This window comes from Triturus cristatus, chromosome 3_2 (assembly GCF_964204655.1).
Source record: "Triturus cristatus chromosome 3_2, aTriCri1.1, whole genome shotgun sequence".
In the NCBI taxonomy this organism is placed as follows: Eukaryota; Metazoa; Chordata; class Amphibia; order Caudata; family Salamandridae; genus Triturus; species Triturus cristatus.
In genome coordinates, this window is record NC_140584.1 from 856,078,084 (window position 1) to 856,102,919 (window position 24,836).

A 24,836-nucleotide genomic window follows, 5' to 3' on the forward strand; every position below is an offset into this window, starting at 1 on the left:
ACGGTGCGCCACAAATTGAATTGCGTCTTAGTATCTACAGAGTAGGTGCTATGGTCTGCCTTTGTTATGTTATTCAGGGCTTGTACTTCACGTCATTGTAACCAGGAGGCCCTGTCAGGAGTGACTGCAGGTGGCTGTGCAGCTTTGGTTGCAAGTTGTGTGTTTGTAGTAAATTACTTCTATGGGAATAGTTTGGTGTGGTACATGAAGCCCTGGTGCGTTATCTAGTCACGTCATGGTGAGCTCGAGGCTGTCGGTATGCAGGAAGTGAGGGGAGAGTGCATTTCACCCGTGTCCTGCTCGCTGAGTGACCGTGCGACCCCAGGGAGCAGGTAATATACACCTCTCTGTCATTCAGCGGGCGCTCAGAAGCAACAGAGAAGGCGCAGCCACACGGACACCATGCCATTAGAATATTAGAGTAACATGCCATAAAGCCCCTTATCCATTAATTGTGACATCACAACACACCAATGATGCTACATTCGGCGACAATGCACGAAAACCCAATTCATTTCAGTCACCTCAGAGTTTTTGCACATGTACACACTCAGCATAGCTTGACCTGGAGGCTCTTTATGATTGTGAAAGACATTTAGCCACAAATGAGACCTGCTACTACATTTCGTGTGCTCCTCGTGCATAAGAGCTAGAACCCTCTCCCAGCCTTCACCAGTGTAGAATCACCATTTCCGCTCTGCTATGGACACGACAGGCCAGTTCGGTAAATGCCATGCACGCGCCAGGACTTACTAGCGGAGAACAAGTCCGCAGATTGATGATGAGAGCACAGAGGGAGAGCCGAGCCAGGGCTCCGACTTGGCTCTAAGAGCCGGAGCAGTCCGCAGATTGATGATGAGAGCACAGAGGGAGAGCCGAGCCAGGGCTCCGACTTGGCTCTAAGAGCCAGAGCAGTCGCAGATTGATAATGAGAGCACAGAGGGAGAGCCGAGCCAGGGCTCCGACTTGGCTCTAAGAGCCGGAGCAGTCCGCAGATTGATAATGAGAGCACAGAGGGAGAGCCGAGCCAGGGCTCCGACTTGGCTCTAAGAGCCGGAGCAGTCCGCAGATTGATGATGAGAGCACAGAGGGAGAGCCGAGCCAGGGCTCCGACTTGGCTCTAAGAGCCAGAGCAGTCGCAGATTGATAATGAGAGCACAGAGGGAGAGCCGAGCCAGGGCTCCGACTTGGCTCTAAGAGCCGGAGCAGTCCGCAGATTGATAATGAGAGCACAGAGGGAGAGCCGAGCCAGGGCTCCGACTTGGCTCTAAGAGCCGGAGCAGTCCGCAGATTGATGATGAGAGCACAGAGGGAGAGCCGAGCCAGGGCTCCGACTTGGCTCTAAGAGCCGGAGCAGTCCGCAGATTGATGATGAGAGCACAGAGGGAGAGCCGAGCCAGGGCTCCGACTTGGCTCTAAGAGCCGGCGCAGTCCGCAGATTGATGATGAGAGCACAGAGGGAGAGCCGAGCCAGGGCTCCGACTTGGCTCTAAGAGCCGGAGCAGTCCGCAGATTGATGATGAGAGCACAAAGGGAGAGCCGAGCCAGGGCTCCAACTTGGCTCTAAGAGCCGGAGCACAACTTGAGGCATCAACAAATTTGGCACTTGAACGGTGCAACAAAAACCCTGGGAAATATGATAAAGACCTTTAAAAATTGTATTCCTTTAACAAGTTAGCGGATTTCACTTAGTGTGCTAGGTTGTATCAGTGTATTTATTGGCACTTATTAGAAGTGACAGTTTCAGAACATGAATTAAAAACATTCATGACGTTCCCACACAAAGATGCCATAAGTAATTCAAGAGACTAGTCAGTTGTCACGCGCCCTGCACACACGGCCTTTATACACACTGTAACTCAGCCAGGGGCGTAGGAGACACTAAAATTCTGGGGGGGACAGGGACAACCTTGTGCACTTTCCAGTGACCCTATACAAATCACCGCCCGTTAAACAAATACAATTGCATACTTTCGAAGTGAAATATTGAGAAAAGCAGCCATGTAGTCACAGTTTGCATGTATGCTTTATTGTTATTTACATTCATATAGTAATGAGACCTAATGTTTAAAAAAAACATATATATGAATCTTGCATCTTAATGCACAAAGCAAACAAAGGCCGCTGACTTAGGGTGGGGGCGTCGTGTTTGCAAGTGCATTATGGTTTGAAAAGTACCTGCTGCTGCATTCCTCGTCTCCAGCAATTTTCAGGCAACAATAAAAATGTGAAGATAACTTTGGTGATTTATGTTCTTTTTTTGAGAGAGATTGAAGGCTTGTCTAGTGAAAGTTTTAATTCAAAAGGTCAGTGAGTTACTGCTTTTGTCTGAGATATTCTTTTGGTATTTGAAGTTTATAAGTTAAAATCCTAACATTGAACAGTGAGCTATTAACCGTCATCAAAGAGCTGCATAAAAACTTCAATGTATAGATTAGAACGTTATGATTTTCCCCCAGTCTTTCCCTATCCTAATGTTGGAAAATGGGTTCATTAGGATAGAAATCAATTCTGATTATTTAAGAGAACCCCCCAACCATGGTGTTATGTTTTACATTCTGAGTTTGTGTTTCTCTAGTGTTGCAAAGCCACCCTGGGCACTCCCCACTTTTTGCTGACTAGTACTGCTGGAACCTGACTGACTGACCCTGGCCTCTGCCTAAACAGCCAGTGCTATTCTGAAAGAGGCACTTAAAAATACAGTGAAAACACCTACATACACTAGGGTGCACTATGGGTTAGGGTACCCCTATGATTGGCATGACCTCTCCTATAAGGCCCTAGTACATAATAGGGCAGGGGGATTAGAACTATTTTAAGTCCCTAGAATATATTAAGGCATGGCAGTTTAGAGGCCAGCAGCCCTTTCTGCGCTTGCATGTGTGCACTGCTGAAGCCTGAGGTCAGTTGAAAAGTAGCCCTGTGTTATAGGGCTGCTTTTAAAATGCAAATTGTGCCCAAACTCGACTTTTGGGTTTGGGGAACTTACAAATTGATCAACTACAATGTTGGGGCAAAATTAAGTGGAAAAATGTTTTCCACTTGACTTACTCATCACGAACGAGCCTGACATTTTGATCTTGACAGAAACATGGCTAAATGAAACTTCTACTCCCATACTGGACATCTTGTTACCTCCTAACTATGACATCTCCAGACTCGACAGAACTGACAGGCCAGGCGGTGGATAGCCTGCATACACCAGACCAACCTCACTGTGACCAATTCCTTTGCCCCTGCTACACCATCCTGTGAATACCTATGCTTAAATATCGCCAACAACAACAAACAAATCTGTTCTCTCCACACCTTCTACCATCCTCCGGGAGATAACCTCAACTTCATAGAACACTTCATGGACATATTAGCCTCTAATGACAATCAACAGGTTAAACAAATTTTCTTAGGGGACTTTAACCTTCACTGGGATGACCAGAACGACCCTGCGGTTAACAGTCTCAAAGCCTTCCTCACAGACCTCAATCTCACTCAAATTTGCAACAGCCCTACACACGACAAGGGGGCAACGCTCGACCTAATTATCTCCAAAGCGGATTCCACACAGCTAGACTCGATACTCCCATGCGACTGGTCTGACCATCATATCATTTCTTTCCAAATCCTTGAATCTTTTAAATGACTCCCGACACAACCCCTAAGAACTAAGATTTGGAAGAGAAACCTGAAAAATATCGGATCTGACCTCTCATCCTTAGATAACGCAAACCCTCTCCGTCCCCCGGAAGACATGAATGATGTACAGGGGCTGACAAATCACTACTTTCACTCCATGAACACCCTGCTTGACAAAATGGCCCCATTACAACTGAAAAGAACCCCCTCAAAAGATTCTAAACCATGGTACGATGGGAGGCTAAATGATGACAGACGCTCGCTTAGATTAATTGAACGCCGATGGAGAGATACTCCCTCAACGGACCTCCTCCAAACTCTGAGAACAGCCAGAAACGCCTATTTTAGAAAGATCAAAAAATCAAAAACCGATTTCTTCAGGTCTCAATTAGACCTTGGAAAGAAAAACAAAGAGGGGAGTAGAGAGGTACCACTCAACAAGTGGTGGAGGTGGATACTTCCTCCCAGTAAAGCGTACATAAACAAAAGGATCCACCCACAGGTACAGTAAATCAAGAGTCTCCCGTTTATACAATATGTATCCCACGGTCGTGGAGAATACACATCAGTTGTTAAAATACCCCTCACACACCAAAAGGGCCCTTGGTGTCATGCTTCATCATAGGGGTCTTCCCACCCCTCTACGGGACGGGGCGTGCTACAACCTACGTATGCGTGGGAGCACTGTTCTTAGTGAGACTACTATGTGTAGTGCAGGGGTGTGCAAGGAAGGGTCAGGAGTGGATGGAGAGTGATTTAAAAAATACCTGGCTCTCTGGTCTAGGAAAATTTATTCTGCCGTCTAAGCTGGTATTAGTAAAAAGGTGGGGGGAGGAGGGTGTATGCCTCAATGAGCTAGGCCTCCTACTGGTGTCGACATGTTTCGAAGCTTCCCCATGCTTCTTCGTCAGGACCTTAAGGATCCCTTCCTACGACGCACTGTGATGTGTTAAAAATCAAAATAGTGAGTGAAAAAAATCAGAATGGAAGTAAATAGCCTCCAAAAGTTGGTAATGCCCCAATGGGTCTTAGATACTCCTATTAACTTGCTGCAAAAAGAACAGTATCCTCATGAGCTCAAATACCGAGTGGTAGGTGTACCAAATAGGCTGCGCCTCCAAGGATCAATTTCCTGCCCAAATAACCAGGAAATAATAATTTATTTGGGGACTGGGGACACTGACTGACAAAGTGTTAGCCAGTGAGTGTCCCCAAATAAATTATAAAGTCCGCTGCAAACACCACCCTGTGGACACATCAGTTCCCTCCAAGGATCTCCCAGTAATTGCAGACTAGGAGGGTGTGAAATAGGCGTAATTTGCTTCCGAGTAGTTACGAGTAAGGTAAAATAACTAAAAACCCACATGGCCAAGCAAAGACCCACAATCACTCAAGGGGAACTGCATTATGTGCAAGCACCTTTGAGTCATATCACAGAGAACCTCAAAGAGGAAACCAAGCCAGAGTATCCCAACTACAAGCTTAACACCTCCCGATAGCCAACAGCGATGCCAGCTTTATTGTGGTTTGTGTCCTGTTTTGGAACCTTGAACATGTTCACGTCTGGACTTCTCCTTACAACATGAAATTCTAACTTTCAATGGAACAAACAGCAGTTCCACCACCCTCTTGGTTGGTTTGCAGTGAACAACAGCATAACAATGTGTGATTATATTTTTTAATGAGCTATGTAAGCATCCAAATCAAATTTAACAATGTGTACCAAGTCAGGAATACTATTTTTACCTGTGTGTATGGAGAACACTATTTGTTGGTTGTATATTTTACAATTCACGATTTTCTAGTCTATTCTCCCTTTCCACATTTCAACTCAAATACTGTCTGCATTTGTTTAAAACATCTGACCAGCGGCTCTGGGTAGGACGTTCATATATCCTCATCAGCCTTGTATTCCTAAGCATGTTGAGATGTTTCTGCATTGCCACATTGATTCTAGAGTAGCTGTACCCAGTACTGGTCCATGAGGGTCAGGTCAATAACAGTTTTAAGGACATCTACTTACAATGAATCTAGAGAATGGGTCTCCTGACAGATCTGTTATGGATCTTGCAGTGCTGTGCGGGAACCAACATTGGACTTCTGGCTTCTATGGAATCTAGTGGGTCCTAAAGGATTAACCACAAACATCCTCCAGAGCCTTTCTACTAAATTACAATAGAAGGCAATGAAAGAGGATATGTTGGGTATGAAAGTTGATTTCACATTCAAATCAACATATTTTCAAAGATAAAAATAGAGATGAAAGTGTCCCACAGACAAAAAAAGCAAGACTGTTCTATGGATGCATCGCGGGGTTGTACAAAGTGACTTTTAAATTAGCGTCAGCCTGCAGAAACGGACAGAGAAATAATAAATGAAAATTCTGCTATCCATTCTGAGCATATTTTTGCCAGTGATTGCCGAAGGTGAGCACCAGCACTCATTTCTAGGAGGCCAGGACGTATTTTCAGATTATGCACAAGAGAGAGAAAGGCAGAAAATGAAGAATGGAAGAGAAAGATAAAAACACAGGGCCAAAGGAAGAAAGCAGAGATTAAAAGAACCAGCAAGTGGGAGATAATGAAAGACGAAATGGCACTACAGCAAAAGTATTCTGCATCGTAGTGAAGATCCAGAAACACAACGCTAACTGTAGCTAGCATAAACATCAACTAAGTTTCGATCCACTGTTGGTCTAAAAAAAAAAAAAAACACTTTGTGAAGGTGAAGAGCCAATAAATGTTAGCGTGAGCCCCCACAGACCTCACTTATGTGACAAAACAGAAATGCTAGTTCAAAATTTAGCATTTGAAAAAAAAAAATTAGATTAGTTTCACACATGAATTTGCACTCTATCATTAAAGCAGAACGAATCATTACAAACAACCGGCATATACAGTTTCAAAATGACAACGAAAACAACTTTTTTTTTTACAGCAAAAAATTAAGATAAAAGATTACTAGGTGCCTTAAAAATCCAGTCATGAATACAAAAATAGATTACATTTCCATGCATAAAAGTGTAAATAACAAGTTAAGATTTTACATGGAGCAACGGTTAAACGCGCACTAGCAGAAGCCAAACTAAAACAACGCCAATTGACGAATGCATTGCTTGCAATTAACTCAATTTGTCCTAATTGAATTACTCTAGTCTCCATAATAAGCAGCACGTGAGCACTACCAGCCGAAAATAATACACACGTCCCTTCTTAATAGTTTATGTAACTTTTATTGGTTGCTAACAGTCCTCAAACTGGCACTGCAGGGTTCCGTTTACACGCAATCACAAGTTACCTAATTAGTTTGAAGTTACAAAAACCTTACCTGCATAGAGGTCGAACACCGTAGGGACGTACTCCTCTGGGAACGCGTCATTCACATAACTCATCAGCAGACATGTTTGCGAGCTCCCGGAAGGATCAGGAGGCAGAATTCTTCACTCCGGACCGGAGAGCGGATGGTATGCGCACAATACGGCGACGCCACTCTGAAAATTGGTGATCCCGGCCCGGTCGCAACTCGCACGCGCACGCGCCACACCACCACCACTATGCGGTGCGTGCACCGTGCGTGCGCTTGTGCAGGCAGTAGTTGCAAGCAGCTCACGTGAGCTTGCTTGCACTTCAAACAGGGCCCCGTTGCGGCGGCCTTTATAATTTATTTGGGGACTGAGGTCACTGACTGACAAAGTGTTAGCCAGTGAGTGTCCCCAAATAAATTATAAAGGCCGCCGCAATGGGCCGCCGCCTGGGGCGGTCCGCCCCCCTCGCCCCCCCCCTAGCTACGCCACTGTAAGATCATTAACACTTCCCTCCTTCATGGCTCCATCCCTGACATCCTGAAAACTGGGCAGGTCTCACCTATCCTTAAGAAAACCACGGCTGACCCCTCGGACCCCAACAACTATCGTCCGATTTCTAATATACCTATGTTAGCCAAACTCCTGGAAAAATGTGTTAACGTACAGCTGAACAGTCACATTGATCGATACAACTTGCTGAACCAATTTCAATCAGGCTTCAGAGCAGGTCTCAGCACCGAATCAGCCATGGCTCATGTTGTAGACGACGCGATCAAAATCCTAGACCAAAATGAAGCTTGTCTACTAATCCTACTCGACCTGTCATCAGCTTTTGACACCGTCAAACACGACAACCTTCTTGACCTCCTAAAACACAGAATGGGAATATCTGGAAATGTACTGAACTGGTTCACCTCCTTCCTCCAAAATAGATCCCAAAGATTCAAGGTCAACCAATCCCTGTCCAACCCTATGCCAGTCACATTAGGAGTACCTCAAGGCTCCTCTCTCTCACCCACCTTGTTCAACCTCTTCATGGAACCTCTCACAGATCTTCTAAGCCTCACCAAGATACACTTCCACATGTACGCAGACGACACACAAATATACATCAAGATACACTCACTAGAGGAAATCAAATCGCTCAACACCACACTTAAAAAAACCCAAACATGGCTGGCAGAAAACCATCTGAAACTTAATACTCTCAAAACGGAATTCCTTTTAATCGCCCCCCCTAACAAAACCCACACTATCCTGGACTGGATGAAGCACCCAACAGCTCTAAACGGTCACACGCTCATAGTCAACTCAGCGAAATCTCTGGGGATAACGCTAGACAGCAACTTAAAGACGCAGAAACACATTAGCACCGCAACTAAAGGAGCTAACTTCCAACTAAAGACCCTAAGAAAACTGAAACCCTTTCTGCCTGCACACGATTTCAAACAAGCAGTTCAAGCCCTAGTAATTCCCCGAGTGGAATATGGAGCAGTTACCCTATGCGGCCTCCCAAGATCCTCAACAGCACTGTTAAGAGCCACGATCAACTCAGCTGCGAGACTCATCACAGGATCAAAAAGAAACGCTCACATCTCCCCTGACTTGAGAGCCATCAACTGGCTTCCATTTGAAGCCAGAATTCACCTAAAAATTGCCTGCATGACGCACAAGGCCCTCTACCACAAAACCCCACAATACCTAGCAAAGAAACTGGTTCTCTCTGCGAGCAACAGAGCCCCTAGGAGTGCCAAAACCCTTCTCCTTCAACCTCAAGGTTTTGCCAAGAAAAAAACTTATAACCGTTCCTTCTCGGGTATGGCTCCTAAGATATGGAACGCTTTGCCCAGTGAAACAAGAATGAACCCTTCCACTTCATCCTTCAAAAGAGAAATGAAAGCTATCTTCATGGCTAAATTCACTTGAACTCTATATCTATTCATTGTGATTTTGTCTTATTGTCTGTTGTCTATGTACACTATACTTTGCCTCCTTCCATCCTGTAAAGCGCTCTGATACTCGCAAGAGTCTTGTTCGCGCTATATAAAACCTTCAAAATAAAAATAAAATAAATAAATATGGCTGTATCATATTTGCCACATCATACATCATCTGCTGCATAATCTAACGATTTCCTCCAAAACAATTTTGTAGCTCAAACGGATCCCAAATTACTAAAAGAAATGTGACTTGTGTTGCTGTGAAGTTTAGGGCCCTTTGCAAAGGTTAGTAAAGAAAACAATTCCTAAGAAAACAATTGGTCCCAGACACTCCTAATGACACTCAAGTTAATACCTGTAGGAGAGTGTAGTATGCAATCAATTTATACAACCGAAAATGTATAATGTAAAGGCACATTCAACAGGGAAATCTCATTGATAAGAGGCCAACCAAAGTCAATTAAATTGCAAACATCAATTTATTTCCCGCTGAATCATATTCATAAAATGCAAACTTAGGGGCTGACTACGATGGCAGGCGGACTTCAGTACCACCGCCATCGAATCGGGGAATGGGACCGCTGGTCTTCAAGGTGGAGGCCCAACGATAGGCATTACAATGCGACTGCCACTACGGTGTTCGCAGTGCAGGTGCTGCATCATCCGCCGCAAAGTAAAAAAAAAAAGGAACATGTTAAATATATCGGTGCCTGCCACATGTCTGGGGGCCAGGGGTAAAGGGGCCTGCTACGGTCCCCCAATGTCCCTTTCGCCAGCATTTCCATGGCAGGTGAACCGCCATTGATAAGCTGGCGGGTAAGGGACATCGTAATCCCTGCTGCAGTGCATGGTAGGCACCACCAGCATTGTAGGAACCACGAGCCCCTCCACCACACCGGCAGGCTCAAGAAGCCCGTCGGGTGCGTGGTGGTTGGTCTTTCCGACCGCCAGGTAACCACCCGCCATTGTAATATGGCGGGCTGTGATGCAGTCACCAATGGCGGTGGGACCGCCACCGACGGGGTGACGTGGCGGTCCCACTGCCATTATAATCACCCCCCAAGTTTGGTGTGCATGCAAATCCTACATTGCCAACCCCTGGCAAGTTGCACTGCTAGTGCTGGAAAAAGGCCAATGGAGGTACCAATGGGTGAGGTGGACTGGCCTCAAGGGTCTTGTGACCTCAGTGACAGATTCACTGTCGAGCTAGGATGTGCTTCTTCATATGCCTGCCCGTAAGACTGGAAGTGAACTGCAGTATGGATTGTGGTGGACAGGTCCACCTGCGGGTGCTAAGACACCTGGGCTTCTAAGGTCTATCGGGCCTTCTAAGGTGTAGCATCGGAATAAGCTCTGTCAGGAGTGTGGTATGGTGAACTGGTCATGAAGGTCTGAACATGGTTCTCCAGTTCCAAATTCAGCAGCTCTGGCCAGAGTGCCACATTCTCTCCCACACTTAACACCATACTGCCCCACTGAGAGAAACTCAATTGTGCTGCGACTAAATTCAAATTATGCACTAGACAACAGTAAAATGCTGCCTGAAAAAAAATGAATAACCCCCTGGAAAAGCAAACACTCATAGGGAATGCAAGAATAAGCAAAGCATGTGAACTGTAATCAGAAAAAAACATGGTTACCTTAACGGTTTTAAACTCATTATTCAGAAATCAGTAAGTGATTGTGCCTCAAAAGTTCAAGACATGGCTACAGGACCAGGAAGGGACCCCTTTCAATGTCCATTGCTTATATCCTTTCAAAATGTATGCAGTTTGGTTTAAAAAAGACCACATCCCCAAACACAGAGCCGCATTTTATAAGCTAAAATAATTAAAAAGTTGAAAACGATCATATTAAACGTTTCCACTCTACCCATCAACCATGTATTGCAGTCCCTTTAGGACTGGCGCACTTACCCACCCTGGGAAAACAATGTTGTTCAAAGAAAGAAGATAAAAAGAAAGTAGCACTTTCACTGGCAAACTCTGTAAAGTGGCGCTAATGTGTGTGGGTGTAAATAACAGTCTGGCCTGTCTGCTGCCCACTCTATATTGCTTTATTTAGGTATTGAACTTTTTTTTCTCTCCATTCCGAGGTTTTTCTTTTCAATAGAAAACGGTCAGAAAATGAGGACATTAACAGCCAAAGTGTTCAGCCTTTTTTGAATCAATTTCACAGGGAACAAATAAAGAAAAGGAGAGGCAAGAGAGAGTACCTTAAGAGCTGCCTCTTGAAATCAGCACGTAAGCAGGAGCGAGACAGAGACAGAAAGAGATGGAGGAATAAAGAGAGGAGGGCAGCCGCCAGAGGCAGATCAGGAGTAGTGGACACGGTCCTTGCCATGAAGGAAAAGAGACAGCGTTTATTTTTTCTCCGTTCTCTCCCCTTCCCAGAACGGCTGAGCCTTCCTGCAATAACAAAAGGCAGAGGGCGGGTGGCCTCTGACTCCAGGCAGGTCAAGTGCAGGGCCATTAGGTAGCGCGTGCTAATGGCCCTGCGATAACAGAAGGGAGAGGGGAAATTTCTTTGTCCCCTCTCCCCCCCCACCCTTCTCCCCCCTCCCCGTGTCCCCCCCACTCCATAATCTGGGGGGGATATATCCCCCCGCGTCCCCCACACTTCCTACGCCCATGAACTCAGCCACTAGGTGGACTTCTCATCCTCCTCCCCATTTACCACTAAAGGACAGTGATTAGCGTTAATTGCTGAGAATCAGTACAGTGGGTCAAATAAAAGACGCCTACCACATCTTTAATCAAGCTGAGGCAAGAATACTTTCTAGAACAAGCATCGCTGAAGCCGATAGGTCTCGCCTATGGGAGAGCTATTTGCTCTGGCAATTTCTTTTAACCATGTTGTGCAGCAGAAGACCTGGCAACTCACACGGTGCCACGGTGTGACACACGATATCGGCTCCTTTCACACGGTCACCCAGTGAGGAGCCAATGTCACAGGGTGGCAGGGAAAACAAACTGAAAACCACTGTAGAAAGTGGATTTCCAGCTCGGTTTCAGAGGCTTTGAACTGCCGACGTCCATTAAAGAGTTTGAAAACACCCCAAGATATCGACACCAGCCTCAGTAAGCTTTTATCCTTTTGTATGGAGGAGGGGAGGGTTTGGGTCGTGGGGGGGAGGGGGAGGGCTAATATGCCTTTTATGTACTTATAGGCACGAGGGCCCACCCCGCTCCAAGACCCACCTCTCTTACACAGTGTATTGTTTGCTTTAGTTGGCAGGTCTGCAGCAGTGTCGCTGCTGGGCAACATGGCTGAAAGTTAGAAAACAAGCATTGGCATAGCCAATAGGTCTCGCTTTTGGGACCGTATAAGTGTTTAACTATGCAACAGTTGCATAACTAAATACTTATAAGGCCCCAAAAGTGAGACCTATTGGATATGCCAATGCTTGTTTTTTGGTAGGCACGAAGAGCCACCCTCTGCCGTGTAATGCCAGCTGCTGCAACAGGGGGAGGGACGGACTCTGAGGAGAGAGAGCAGAGGAGGAAAGAGCAACAGAGAACCAGTCTGCCAAGTAGGTGCGAACGTTAGATTGTAAGGATGAAAGGGTTGGTTAGGTGTGGCCCAAAGAAGAATTAGAGGGTATGTTTCACTTGTGCGGCCGCTAAAGTGAAAGTAATCATTTCGTGGGCGCTTTGATGTTCGCAGTGGCCGCGCCGCTCACTGAGAACATTAAAGCGCCCGCGAAATGTACACGCAGGCTGCCAAATGGTGCGTGCGCCCGGCGCACATGCACTGTAGTTGGGGGCCTGAAAAGCACTCGTTTGCACTTCCAAATCCCCATTCTCTATAGCTCTCGCCAGAGTAGCCCTAAAGCGCTGGCTCAGGCGAGACCTAAAAAGCGATATGACGCGGCCAGAGTTGACCGTGAGGTGCAATGATCCATTTTCTTAGTATAGGATTATACTATACCTTCACACAAAAACATGTTAATTATCTTACGTCTGTGTGAGCTGAAGTTCGCCATTTGACCATTTGCAGCATCTTGACAGCCATTGGCGTGACTTTTGGACACTGTTGTTTCTGACAGGACAGGAGGGGGAAGCAACAAAGAGGAATGGGGTGGAGGGTGGAGGGTGGAGGGTGGAGGGTGGACTGGGCAAGAAACAACAGGGGAGAGGTAGACTGGACTCGCAACAACACAGGAGGAGGGTGGGGGAAAGGGCAAGCAACAATGCAGGCGGGGGTGGGGGACAAAGGGAGTGCAAGTAAAAGAAAAAAAAGTATCTCTGAAAGCAGCGACCAGTGCAAGGACACTGGCCTAGGGAAGCAGTACTTGGGCTATGCACTTTTCAGTATTTGGGCCATGAAGCCAAACAATGGCAAGAAATGAACACAATGTCTCACAAGCACAGTGCAAGCATTGTCTCAGGCGACACCTAAAGTATTGGTTGTAGCGGGTGGAGTCGGAGGCGGCACAGGAGACAAACAGTTAAATAGGAGAAGGTGCTCGTCAAAGATACTTAAGGGCATTAAACAACCAACAGTGTCCCCAAAACATATGTGTACTGCCTGAGGTGAAGTAGCCTTCACCTCGCAGCATTTACCACACAGGAATTTTACCATGCAGGCTTTACCACGCTGGTAAGTAGCACACAGGTAAGTATTTGTGCCTTTACCTAACAGTACTTTATCTTGTAGGCAAGTATATGTTATTTAAAAAATGACTCTAGGGTTAGAGTTCGCCCACCCCACCAGCGAGTCCACCGGTTCAGGGCTGATTAGAAGGAAAGGGAGGTGAGGGTGACTTGAAGGTTCAAGGTGGGTAGAGGTAAAGGGAGGTGAGGATGATGAGGGTTGAGGAGGTGGATAGAGGTAAAGGGAGGTGAGAGTAACTTTAGGGTTCAGGGTGGATAGAGGTATGGTATGTACGGTATTGTATGGTAAAGAGAGATGTGGGTGAATTGAGGGCTCAGGGGTGAGAAGAGGTAAAGGGAGCTGAGGGTGACTTGAAGGTTCAGTGGTAGGCAGAGGTTAAAGGAGGTGAGGGTGACTTAATTGGATGATATGATATGGTGCGGCTTGTTATTGTACAGTATGGTGTGGTATGGAATGTGAAACACATTAAAAGCTGATGGGAGGAATGCTTGTAATTTGTCTACCACGCGATCGCTAGGGTAAGCATCTAAACCCAACATTCTTTGGCTCACCATTCCAGCTCAGTTTGGACCCAGGCATATACAAGTCAGTCTTGACCCTGCTCATCATGGGAACAGTCCAGCCCGAACCTCCAAACCTGTTCCTCCCTGTAGTGCCACACAAGCAACCCAGGATCGGTTGTGTCCTAGTTATGGGCTCATCACCTGGGTACATCTAGGCCATGCATCTTGACCCTGCTCCTCATGGGAGCAGTCCAGTCCGAACTATTGTGCAATAGCCCTGCGACTCTTACTCAATCGTTTAAATGACTGAAATGTGCATATTTAGTATCTCATTTACTCAATCGTTTAAATTACTGAAATGTGCATATTTAGTATTTCATTTACTCAATCTTTTAAATTACTGAAATGTGCATATTTATTATTTAATTTATTTATACAGTTTGCACTTTTTGTGAGAGGGAACAAGAAGAAGATGGCACTAGAGGGCTTTACGCAGACGAAGTTGCAGGAATTGAACTTGTTATTTATACATAAAAACAGATACAAGAAGAAAAAGTTGCAGGAATGTAACTTTTTATTTGTGAATATAAACAGATACAAGAAGAAATACACAAATGGTAAGTAGAAACAACAGATTGTATATATTACAGACGCACACACATATATACACGTATCATTTAAGAGCACAGTTTCCTTGGCTTATAGAGGGAGATGAGTTATTATATAAAGTGTATTGAACATTGTGGAATATACCAACACTGCAGTAAAATGTAAACGAGAAAAAATACAAAACTAAGTTGTAACAACAAACACGTACATTTTTTAAATAAGTTGTTTGAGAGCAAGTGGCCAATGACTAAGGACCATATAAAAGAATTCCTGGAGAAGGCAGGACAGCGCCTGCTGGCGTTTGTCTAGAGGGAATATATTATATATAACACAGAAGCAGTAGATTTGCACATAGTATGTGTGTCTAAAAGATAACATTGAAAATTGCAACATCGTCACCCTTTTACATGAATGTCTCTATAGGCGGGTTCTAAGGTATTTATGGTATAAAATCCACCCATCGAGATAATTCCTTGTCTACCCTTTTTAAGCTTCGAACAGATGACATCTGTTAACTGAGGTTCGGGGGCTTGGAACTCCATCACACCCTATTTTTGGATTCTAACATAAATTCTTTCACACACAAATGTAACCCCCTTCTATTGCAAGCCACAGGTAACTTCCACCTCGTAGACCAGTGACTAGACAGAGTTTCCTACATTAGTGCACATCAGTGCCATGTGATTAGATTGTGGCTCTTATAGTGTTCATGGATAAAGGGACAGGAAATACCTAGGGGCATATTTCCAAGGGGATATTGCCACTAGAACGTCACTTTTAGTCACGTGCTGGTGGCAAAATCCCCTTCTCCTTATTTACTAAGTGCCATTAAGCCACATAACATGGCCAAACGCCACTTTGTAAATAAGGCTCCTTTTAACGCTACACTTAGCACGAAAGGGGTTTGCAATAGGTGATGCAGTGGGCGTTCTGCCGCAACACCCTTTGCTTTTTGACGCTGCCCCATATTTACAAGGATGGGGCAGCGCCAAAAACTAAGGCCAGGTTAAACCTGGTCTTAGGATGGCGATACGAGGAGAAATTATTAATTTCTCCTTGTATTTTGTTCTCTGTGTGCTATATTCTGCAGCACACATAGAAACAGCAAATCGCTTTTAAAGATTGTTCATGTGTCTGGAATGTGTCCCTTCCTGCTCATAAACTATCGCCCCTGCAATGCAGGAACACTTGCAACATGGTGCTAGGGCAAGGCAGGACTGCGCTGTATTTTCGTAAATACGGTGCATCCCTGCATTTAAAAAATGTCGGAGCGCAGACTTACTAATTTTGGAGTAACACTGCACTACAACATTTTATTGTAAATATCCCCCCTTGAGTTATTTTATGTGGGATCAAGAGGTCAACAGTTTGGATCTAGTTCTTGAGCCACAATCCCATGCTAGGTTGGGACTAAAGGGGCACTGAAGTGTCTCCAGTCACATCATACGCATTATTAACACACGTTAGGGGGTTCACTTCTCCCATATTGTTACTAACAATATAATGAGTGTGTGCAATGCTGCTGATGGTAATGAGAAGATAACTGTGGGCCAGCTGTACGACGCATTTTACCTGTCGAAAATGCCCATAGGGCCTTTTGCGACTGGTAAAATGCATTTTTCTAAGTACAAACCCCATTTTGCGAGTTGGTAACCTATTACTGACTCGCAAAATAGGGTTTGCGAGTTGCTATTAGGAAAGTTTGTGCCAAGGGCGTTCCTTCCTAATAGCGAGTCACAGGGGGATGTACAATTGTTTTGGGACCAGAATGCAGTTGCAAAACAACCGCAGTTTACTACCTACTTAAAATAGGTGGTACGCTAGTCACAAATGGGAAGTGGTCCCCAAGGGACTCCCTTCCCTTTGTGAATGGTAGCAAAAAATTATTTTTAAGAGCAGGCAGTGGGCCCGCAGACTACTGCCTGCTCTTAAAAAATGAAACAGAAACGTTTAATTTTTAGGTCTCACCTAGAGAGCAGTGCGCATGCGCTGCCCTAAGATAGGGCCTCTTGGCATCGCTACAGCTTTTCACAGCTTTTCTTGAAGCTCATGCGTGTGGTGCTCACACGCTATTGGGCTTTGCGTGCGTCTTTATAAAAAGACAGCACGCAATTGGACAAAGGCGGGTGCATGTCCCACCTTTGTATCCGCCCCCGGCCTACGGCTTGCAAGAATGAGCAGCCGTGCCATCTGTTTTCAATTATCGTACCTGCGCCCGTGTCTCGCTCTCGCGTTAATTGTAAAAAGATGGCGGTCGCGCTTTCACTTTTGCCCCCGCGCGATCGCTCTGTCTCTCTCTGTGATCCCACGCCCTATCACCTTCACTCGCGCGACATTCTCGTGTATATTTCTTGTTTCATCAAAGCTTTAATCTTTTCACATTCTTTCCTATCTTTTTCTTCCTATTCTTTCTCCCATTTGTGCCTTTTCCTCTCTTGCTCTGCGTCAAAGTCTCAGGATGAAAAATAAGTTGAGGGCTTCTAACATGGCTGCTGATGCCAACCACCTGCTCAAACGAAGCCCTTATTGCCTGTGAGGTCTTTGGGCACGTGCAGCCGCTTGCTGGATTGTGATTTCTCAGTACCTCTCCTCCATTTTAAATTCCAGCTTGTGCTAGTACCTCAGTCAGCATGTCTCGTGCCGACACCTGTGCGAGCCAGCATTGGTCTGAAGCGGCGGCACTTAAAGCGCGGTCTCGCGGCGCTGTGAGTGTCACAGGCCTGCACCGAGACTCCCAGGCAGCATGCCCCTGACTGAGAGCTCCACTTGTTGGGCGCGCAAAGAGCAGCAAAACATCGTACACCACTTTCCGTTCTGGATACAGTAACATTTTGTAAGGGGCGAGCAACAACATGATAACGGACTTTTTCGACACGTCCTTCCTCGGCGCCTGGGCGCTGTTAAAAAACGACCTCGCTATTATTATCTGTAAGAAAGGCACACGGTGGTCTTGCTTGTCTTATATCTCCCTTGCCTCTGTTGGACACATTCCACGTCATTTGCTTGTCAGAACCATCCGAATTGAAGTCTCATTCGTCAAGTAAGCCGCGCTGAGATGCAGCCAGGCGAAATAATTTAAATACGAGAGGAGACACTCAATGGAACAACTGTATCCAGCGTAACTTCTGAAACCCTAATGTTTCTCGCTGCACTCGGAGTTTCTCACTGACAAAGCGTGGGGCTGAAGTGTGGCACGCGCTGAATCATTTATGGTGTGTCGCTTTAAGAGGAAGTAATCAACAGCAGATATTATGTACTGTTTTCCCACCTACCAGCTGTTATTAGCAACAAACACAAGTGAGAAACAGTTAGCACATACAGCCCTGGGCAGAAGAAATGGCAGCGCTGCCTGAAACGAGAACTCCAGCTTCTGAAGTTCACTTAATAAAGGCTTTTGTTAGTAACTCCAAGCAGCAACATTGCATGCACTGTCATGTATTTTCAGGCGACAGGTCCTGCATTATGTCTGCATCACATCATGTCTACATGTAAAAACAAGCATTGGCATAGCCAATAGGTCTCGCTTTTGGGACCTTATAAGTATTTAGTTATGCAGTACAATATCCTTGGTGCAACAACATTAACTGTTGCATGGTTAAACACTTATAAGGTCCCAAAGGTGAGACCTATTGGCAATGCCAATGCTTGTTCTTTTTGAAACGCAACCCGTTTTCCTTTATTAAAAAGCAAACACAGACATGGTGGTATGCTGTCCCCAGCAGGCTTCCATCCCTGTGTTATTGCCCATTCCCAATGTGTCGCAAATTGTGTCCTGCCTCATGAGTATTGATGAGGCAGGTCAATTGCGACCCATTTGGGAATCACTAATGTGTCTGAAACACATTATTATGTTTCATATTGCAAGTCTCTAATTGCGAGTCGCACAAATTGTAATTAGAGGCTCGCAAAATGAAATGTTCGTACATCTGGCCCAAAGTCTCTCACTGGTGTGGAGCAGTGAGTAAATTAAATTTGAATTTAAGGGGAGAAGTGCTATAGGCAAAGTGTATGTCTCTAATGATGGTCCTGCTATCCTAGGGTGGGTGCAACAGCATGACTTGCATGTCATCATTGACCCCAGGTCTCTCGAACATGTATTAGTAGTTGAAGATTATCCTACCATTGACTCTGTTTTGTCAAAATATGATGATATTTTTCGTATGAATTTGGGAAAACGTGTGGGGTACACGCATGAAATTAAACTTAAGAAGGATGCCCATCCTGTGAGACATCCCCTAAGGAAGATACCCATCTCCGTTCGTGATGAGGTTAGGGAGATGTTAGACGACATGCAGAAACAAGACATTATTGAACCTGTTGAGGTCTCGGAGTGGCTTTCTCTGGTAGTCGTCACAAAGAAAAAAGATGGTAAACTTCGTTTCAGTGTGGACCTCAGGTCACTAAACCAGAATATTATTGTCGATAGTTTCCCTCTCCCAAATATATCTGAGATGTTTCTCTTGATGGATAAGGCTACGTTTTTCACTAAGCTCGATCTAAGGTCGGCTTATCATCAGGTTGCCTTACATCCCAATTCTAGGAATCAAATTTCCTGACCATTGACGGAGTTTTTCAATTTAAAAGGCTTCCTTTCGGCCTCGCCTCAGCCGCTAGTGTGTTCCAACGCATGATGCATCGGCTACTTAAAGGCATTAGGAATGTTCACAATTTCCAGGATGACATTCTTATTACTGGAAAAAAATAATCTGAACATAATGTCACTTTAGCGAACGTGCCAGACTTATTACATAAGTCTGGTCTTACTTTAAGGAAAGATAAGTGCTTGTTTTTGATGAAAGAGGTGGACTACCTGGGATATACCATCTCTGAAGGGGGTGTGCAACCTAAAGAAGATTTGTTAAAAGCCATCAAGTTGGCAACCACACCCTCCATCAAAGAGCAGTTGAAATCATTCATGGGGTTAATCGAGTACTACTCTAAGTTTGTTAGTAACTTTGCACATATAACCGAGACGTTGCGGCAGTTGTTGAGGAAAGGGGCATCATTCTCAAGGGATACTCCGCAAGCTCAAGCTTTTCAGAATATCAATGATGAAATTATCGGTGCTGGTATTCTCACCCCATTTGAACCTGGCAGAGATACCTTCATCACAGTGGATGCTAGTGCCCATGGCGTTGGGGCTGTATTGTCGCAAACTAAATGTGGTGAGGAAAAATCTGTAGCTTTTGCATCAAGTACACTCAGTAGCTCTGAGCGTAATTATGCTGTTATAAAGCGTGAGGGTGTACAGTATTTTCATACCTATGTATGGGAAACTCACACTAAGAATTGACCACAAACCCCTGATTAGGATTTTAAGTCAAGGAGGTGCTAGCAAAGGTTCTCCTCGCTTGATGAGGTTTGCAGCTGGTTTGCAGCTAAGTTGCAAGAATTCACATACAAACTTGAGTACATCTCCGGTTGGAAAAATGTCCAAGCGGACTGTTTATCAAGACTTCCCCTAGAGGTGGAGGAGCATACAGAACTGGACAAGGAGGTGGTTTGTACGGTAGCAATTATTGAAGATGCTTGTGTGGATGAGTTTAAATCTATCTCCAAGGATGAGTGGCATGTTATGTTATGTTAATTTGGTATGTATAAAGCGCACGGCTACTCCCCAGAGTGTCCCGGCGCTAGGCAAAAAAAACACATAACAGCCGCAGAAAAAACAGAGCACCAAAAGCAGAGACCAGCAAAACAGATTAGAGTTGGAAAAGCCATGCCTTGAGCTTTTTCCTAAAGGTGAACAGATCCTGAACCTGTCTGAGGGCCAAGGGAAGGCTGTTCCATAGACGGGAGGCAACCACCTGGAAAGAACGACCTCCAACCCGAGCAAGTGAAACTTTGGGAACAGGAATCAGGAGTTGAGTAGAGGACCTCAAAGTACGTTGAGGGATGTAATGGGGAAATCTTTGTCTAAGGTAAGGGGCTCCAATCTGATTAAAGGCTTTAAAAACCAGAATCAAAGCTTTAAAATGGATTCTTTTCTGAACAGGAAGCCAATGCAGGGAGGACAAAAGAGGGGACATATGGGTCCTGGGGCCTGCCAGAAAGATGGCCCTATCCGCCGTATTTTGAATCACCTGCAAACGAGCAATTAAGTGGCAGGGAAGTCCCAAGTACAAAGAGTTGGCATAATCCAAACGCGAGGTTACCAGAGCTTGGACAATGGTTTTTCTGTGAGGGACAGAAAGCAGGGGCAAAAAGTTCCTCGCCATTCTTAAGATCCCGAAACAAGTCCCAGCTACAGACTGAATCTGGGATTTCATAGAAAGCGTAGCATCAAATCTGACTCCGAGGTTCTTTACCATGGTCACGGACGACGAACTGGGGGGGGGGACAAATCCTGCGACCACCAGCTGTGCCATGTCTCACAGGGCCGAAAAAGATAATCTCGGACTTGTCAGGATTACATTTCATTTGATTATCTTTCAGCAACGAAAAAACTTCTGAGAGACATGTGTTTATTGCATGGCCATCAAACTCAGCACCCTTCTAACAAGTAAACAACAGCTCAGTATCGTCTGCATACGATACGATCTTTGCCCCATGTTGTTCAGCAAGAAGGGCAATAGGGTCCATATATAGATTAAACAAAGTTGGGCTCAAAATAGACCCCAACATTCATGGGAGGAATAACAGCAGAAAAAGGGGGAGACCATATAGTTTGGAGGCGGTTACTGAGAAATGACCTGATCCAGCTCAAGGCAGTGCCACCGACACCGCCCTCCACCAATCTTTGCACCAGTCTATTGTGGAGCACGGTGTCGAAACCGTACAAATTCACTGAAAAAACCATAGGTTTCACACACGTTATAGTTAGGAATTAGCATTTAAAAAACCTTGCAGGATTCTCTTATGGATCCACCCACTTGTGACATCAGACGCCTTTTTTCATTACGTATGTGTATCATTATCTGTATTATCAGCTGTTACGCCTCCTGCATCTGTCTTAATGTAATACTTTTCATATAAATATCATTACTTGTCAATAATGTATTGCCTTCCCTTCCTGAACCTTCGTGGTGATGGAATTTGAAGCCTACGGTTCGAACCGTAATTCCTTTGTAGAGGAATAAAGCCTTTCAGAACCTCTAATACCACGGATTCTGCCTCTTATTTTTACTGAGTTATTCTTACTAGACTTTACCGCATAAAAAATAGTACCGGTAATGAAATATTTACCACATAAATTGGCGCCCGAATAGGGACACTTTCTCATCTCACGCGCCGGAGGTGCGTTGCAGGCCCGGTCTCCTGCCACAGCTGAACGGACAAAAACGCGTACCTGCAGGATTTCCTGTATCTCCCTCCGGCCAAGCGGGGGCGACTGAGGCTGCGATCAACACCCAGACGAGGCGGTGAGAAGTGCGAAGTATCCCGACCAGAGCCTAGCTGAGAGAGCAAGATCCGAGGTATACAGAGGCCCACCAGGTTCCGAAGTCCCGAGTCCAGCTGAGTCGAGTCCAGTCCGGTCCAGTCCAGTTCAGTTCCGAGGCCTTCCATTCCGCGCTACCCGGTGAGTACCGTTGCCGGGGAGGCATTTAGACGTGCACATAGGTTGTGCCGGTCAAGACGGGTTTGGGTACACAAATCCGGTCTGCACTGTTTCAGCAGTGTATCTGTACTGTTTAGCAGTATATCTAGTATGTCTTGCATATAATTCAGTATTATCTAGTGTTAGTATTATGTCAGTAATTAGTTTTCTATTAGTTATCATCGTTCGTTAAACTGTTAAATGTTAAATGTTTTAATACGTTCTACATATTGTGGTGTGAATGATTGTTCATTATTGTGTTTATTGTATTAAGTGTGTTCAAGTAATAAGGTCTAAAAATGCCGCTCTTTTCAAAATTAAGACAGATCAAAACCAGAAAAGGGGTACTTGAAGAAGCTGTTCCCATTCCACCTAGGGACACCCCAGGGTACTTTATGTATCATAAGCATGGCCTAGATGCCGTATTATTTCTTGATCTATGGGTGGACTACACCAAGGATTTACCAGAGAGTCAGAGGTGAAGATAATAACTTTACACGCGTGTTTGTGTACACGCCCATAACTAAGATTGAATTATTAGAAATGAAGAAAGTAGTACCCAGCCATGACAGGGATCCAGCAGGTTTCCACCGTGAGATAAAAGACATGTTACTCATGGGAGAGTATACCTACCCCGACATTATGAAAATATTAAAAGTATTAATGCCTGCCGGTATTTACGAGAAACTCAAAGAAAAGGAATGGGAGGTGGGAGACCAAAAGATAGATTGGACAGCATTAGAAAACGAAGAAAAGGCCCGAGCTGCAGGATCAGGGCTTGGGGAAAAGACTACAGCACTACCAGGATTACTAGTGCAGGTACTGCCACGTTTATTAACTACGAAAAAGGAGGACTGGGGTGCAATCTCAGCCTGTAAACAAAAGCAAGATGAAGACACTAGTGATTTCTATTCCCGAATTTGAAAAATGTTTTGGTATAAATAGTGGCATAAAAGCAAGTAGCGAGTCATATCCACATCTGTTTGTGACAAAATTAGTTGAAAATTCTCTGCCGCAAGTTAAGAATAGAGTATTGAAATTTGAGAGTACCTGGCAAGGTAACACCCCGTCACAGATGTTACAGATGTTACAATACCACCACAATAGAATTAGAGAAGAACAAGAACATGAACAAAGACGTATGAAAGATACGAAAATGAAAATGCTTGTTGCCCAGTCAGTTCCAGCTGATGGTCATAAAAAGGGTGATTCCGCAGGTCCGACGAAAGGGACATGCAACTATTGTAAACAACAAGGTCATTATATACACGATTGTCCAGTTCTGAAACATAATATCGCCACGGGTAGAACCCAGGAAAGACCACGTCCACCTAGACAGGATCAGAATCAACAACAAATCCCTCAGCACGCACAATCTAGGCCAGCTCCGCAACAGGCAGCTCCACAACAGATCGTAGCACCACCACAAGCGCAGCCTATTGCTGCAACACAAGCAACGACACAACAGATGTACCAGTATGCACAAAATGACTATCCCGATTATCAGCGCTACACATGAAATAGCCTAGAGAGGGAAGTTGGCTTACCCCTTATCGAGGTTCCTGTAGATCAAGAGGGACCTTATGTACATAGTGAACTATTAGGGGAAGACAGAAAGTTTTTACTTGATACAGGGGCAAGCAGAACAACTATACGACGCAGTGAAGTTCCAGGGGCACCCCTCTCAGGCTCACAGAATATTTCCCTTGGATTCTCAGGAAAGCCTATCATTAATGAAGTAACGCAACCCCTTCCACTTACGGTTGGTCCATTGACACGAACTACAGATTTATTGCTTACTAAATCATGTCCAGAAAACTTGTTAGGTATAAAAACATTGAAAGCTCTAGGAGCTATAATATGTTGTTCTCCGGAAGGAGTACGATTATTTTTACGTGACTTCAAAGGTCACTACGTGTCTAGAGACATGGATCACCGGCTGCAGAATTTACCTACACATTTATGGGCACAAGGCCCCACTGATGTTGGTTGCATGAACATTACACCATATCGAGTCACACTAAAAACAGGAGTAGTACTGCCACGAATGCGACAATACAAGTTACCACCAGATGCTGTTATGGCTTTGCTGCAAATCATTGACGAGCTCATTGCACAAGGAGTGGTTGTGGAAACAGACTCCAATGTATGTAATTCCCCGATAATTCCGATTCTTAAAAGAACGGATCCAAAAGCACCACCAGTATATCGATTGGTTATTGATCTGCGCGAATTAAATAAATGTATTGTACCACAATACCCTGTGGTCCCAGATATCTCTTCATTATTAACAGCTATTGATTCAGAAGCAGCGTTCTTTACTGTAATTGATCTCAAGAATGCCTTCTTTAGCGTCCCAATAGATCCGGAAAGTCAATATTTGTTCGGATTCAGTTTAAATGGCCGAAGTTTTAAATTCACACGCGCACCTCAAGGATTTACAGAAAGCCCCAGCATCTATAGCCAAGCACTGAAACGAGAACTTGACAGTATACACATGCCAGTTAACACTGCCTTGCTTCAATATGTCGATGATCTGCTGATCACCGCCCGAAGCGAACCTGAATGTGAAAAAGCGTCACTGACGGTTTTAAAATTTCTGGCCGACAAGGGGCACAAGGTGTCCCCTTCTAAGCTGCAATTCTGTGTCCAGCAAGTTGTTTACCTTGGGCACTTGCTGTCCAAGGAGGGAA